The sequence below is a fragment of the Carlito syrichta genome, unplaced genomic scaffold (assembly GCF_000164805.1).
Source record: "Carlito syrichta isolate Samal-C Ts95f unplaced genomic scaffold, Tarsius_syrichta-2.0.1 Scaffold315477, whole genome shotgun sequence".
NCBI lineage: Eukaryota > Metazoa > Chordata > Mammalia > Primates > Tarsiidae > Carlito > Carlito syrichta.
In genome coordinates this window covers 175422-178992 of record NW_007259573.1, presented here as the reverse complement: position 1 = coordinate 178992, position 3571 = coordinate 175422, and the positions used below count along the sequence as shown (strand labels likewise).

The 3571-nt window shown below is 41.3% G+C and overlaps 1 protein-coding gene across 2 annotated transcripts in view; it reads right to left on the bottom strand.

Annotated features, from left to right (window-relative positions):
• The window catches only part of SNX4 (sorting nexin 4), an 80134-nt gene that overhangs the window by 28626 nt on the left and 47937 nt on the right, over positions 1-3571 (bottom strand). The window lies entirely within an intron of this gene.

Genomic DNA, 3571 nt, shown 5'->3' with positions numbered 1-3571 from the left:
TTTCAGTTGGAGTCTCACTCTGTCACCCAGGCTGGATTGCAGTGGCATGCTCACGGCCACTGCGGCCTCAACCTGCTGGGCTCAGGTGATCCTCTGCCTCAGCTTTCCAAATAGCTGGAACCACAGGCATGCGCCAATACGCCTGGCTAATTTTTTGATTTATTGTAGAGACGTGGTCTCACCATGTTGCCCAGGCTGGTCTCAAATCCGTGGGCTCAGGCAATCCTCTCACCTTAGCCTCTCAAAGTGCTGGGATTTTAGGCGTGAGCCACTGTGCCCGGCCTGCTGTTTTTAAAAAAAGAAAAGAAACAAAGCTGATAAAATCAGTTTTATATTTCCTCCCCTTTTCAATTTCAAACAAAAGAATAAGAACAAATTAAGTTTGTTTCCAATTACATGGCCCCCAACTTTTGAATTTTTTCATTACTCTTATAGGTCCTCAGCACTGAAAAGATTTAGGAAAAAAAAAAAACCCACGAACTGGCACTGCTCAGCAATTCTTTTCCTTATTCCTAACTGATACCATCATCATTGTTTCTCAAACTGGGATACTTCATCATGGATATTTGAAGCCGTATGTAGACATGGCACAATCTTTCTGCAGAATAAATTTTACTTAAACATTAGAGGGGAAAAAAACCTGTTTATAAATACTAAAACAACCATGGATATCCTATAGAATAAAATGCAGATTTTGCATGAATTAACGGAACTCAAGCCTTTGCAGAGATCCTGGATTGGGCATAGCTGCTTCCAGCCAACACCCGTTGCTGGTGCAGGGAGCTAAAGGAGGCTGGGCAGCGGGACACGTTCAAGGATTCTCTGCACTGGCTGAGCCAGCCCCACACAGTTCCCCTCCAGTGCCACAGCCTCAAGTATTGGGTATCCACCTGGTCAACAAAGACACCTACTTCCTATTATCTTCATAGCTCACTTCTCTTCTGCTTTAAGATAGCTCTGGGTCAGGTTCAGAGTGGCTCGGTCTGTAATTCCAAGTGAATTGCCTGAGACCGCAGGTTCAAGACCAGCCCGGGCAACTTGGCGAGACCTCGTCTCTACAATAAAATACAACATTAGCCAGGAATGGTAGTGCACCTGTAGTTCCAGCTACTTGGAAGGCTGAGGCGGAAGGATAGCTGGAGTCCAGCAGGTCGACGCTAGGGTGACTGTGAGTGTGCCACTGCACTACAGCCTGGGCGACAGAGTGAGACACCAACTCGGGGTGGAAAAAAAAAAGATAGCTCTGTACCTTCCCTCTCTATCTTCTCTCTTATCCATCCTCCTATCTCTTTCCTCCCACTCCACCTCCACCTCCAGTCATGGAAAAAAACAAACAAAAATAAAGTCCTATTTCCCTTTAAAAATAACCATGTGTTCATTTTTCTTCTCCCTCAGGGACGTTCTTAAAAAAACAAATCAGTAACCTCTTGTCCTTCCTTCCTTAGTCCTTTCCTCTTATTCCTGGGACCACTGCAATATAACATCAGCAATATAACATCAGCAATATAACTGCAATATAACATCAGCAATATAACATCAGCGACCCTTCCACCTCAGCCTTCCAGGTAGCTGGAACCACAGACATGCACCACCACGTCCAGCTAATTTTTTAATTTATTGTAGAGACGAGGTCTTGTCAATTTGCCCAGGCTGGTCTCAAATGCCTGGGCTCAGGCAATCCTCTTACCTCCGCCTCCCAAAGTGCTGGAACTATAGGAGTGAGCCACCGTGCCTGGCTAGAATATACCTGATTTTTCTAAAAAATAAAGAACTCCTGCAAATCAGTAAGAAATAAGATTATCAGCTCTACAAAATAAAAGAACAAAAGATATGTATGTACATAGCTCATGAAACAGGGGGAAAGAAATGGCTGTTAGTTATAAGAAAAGATGTTTGACTTTATTCATAGTTAAAGCAATGCAAATCTCAACTTATGAGGGGATCATCTCCCACTAAACTCAACACAAGAGGAACCACTATAAATCCAGGGTCATTGTACAATGAGAAACCACTTTTCACCATCGGATCGGCAAAGACTTGCTGACACACTGTTCAGGTAAGAGGATAAGAAGACAGGCATTAACATTCTGTTGGTGGGAGTTTTGTACTTTCTATATAGGGCAACTTAGCATATTTATCAAAACTACAACTGCAACTATACTGAGATGCAGTAATTCCTCTTCTAGACTTTTATCCTACACATATACTCATATATCTGTAAAAGACAGGTATAAAATATTTATTGTATCATTGAATGCAATAACAAAAGACTGAAAACAATTATCAGCAGGGGACTGGATAAATAATGATACTCCTGTTCAATAAAATTCAATATAGTTTCCTACTGATAACACTGTATCTCGGGGATCAGTTCTTACGTGAAAAAAGCAGGTAAAGCAAATAAACAAAACAATGTACACAGCATGCTCATTTCATGTTAAAAAAAGGAAAAATCCATTTTTGTTTGCTAATACATTACATGTACACTGCCACCCTTTACTAGAAGAATAACAGGAAGCTAAGAAAGTGGTATTAGCTGCCTCAGAGTAAGAGACCTGAGTGGTTGGCAGATGGGGACAAGGAGCCTTTTCATTGTGCAAGCTTTTGTTGCTTCTGAATTTTGTTCTATTTGAATGTATTACCCATTCAAAAATGTAAAACAAGCCATATTTTAAGTTAATTCAATCAAAAGGACTTATAATAAAACATTTTTCTTATAAAAGTTTTCTGGATAATACCTTCTAAAATATCAAAAGAGGATGGGCTTGGTGGCTCAGCCTGTAATCTGGTGCTTTGGAAGGCCGAGGTGAGTGAATTGCCTGAGCCCGTGGGTTCGAGACCCACCTGGGCACCTTGGCGAGACCTCATCTCTACAACAAATCAAAAAATTAGCTGAGTGTGGTAGCACACGCCTGTAGTTCCAGCTACTTGGAAGGCTGAGGTGGAAGGATCGCCGGAGCCCAGCAGGCTGAGGTGGCCGGGAGCGGACACTGCACTCCAGTCTGGGTGACAGAGTGAGACTCCAACTCAAAAAAATAAAAAATAAAATAAAATAAAATATCAAAACAAAAATAATGAACTGTGAAAAACTCACAAGGAAACAGTTCAAAAATAACTAAAATATACAAGTTATAGACATAAATATTCTGTCATTAAAATTATTCCAAGACTGAAAAACTTATCTTGCAAAAGTCAAAATAGATTATAAAATGACAGAAAGAAAAAAAAAATCACTAATTCCATAAGACAGCAATTTCCAATGGAAACATCTTAGGCATTCTACCAAGAAAGTAAAAGGTCCCACCCCTACTTCAAAGTAGTTTCACTTTTATCTGATCAATATATTGAACTTTCTCACTAACTTCTATCTAAAGAAAGGCTTTAAAAATGAAAAGTAGCTGGGCTTGGTGGCTCAGCCTGTAATCCCAGCACTTTGGGAGGCTGAGGTGAGTGAAATGCCTGAGCCCGCGGGTTCGAGACCCGCCCAGGCAACCTAGTGATACCTCATCTTTACAATAAATCAAAAATTAGCCAGGCGTGGCAGCGCGTGCCTGTAGTTCCAGCTACTTGG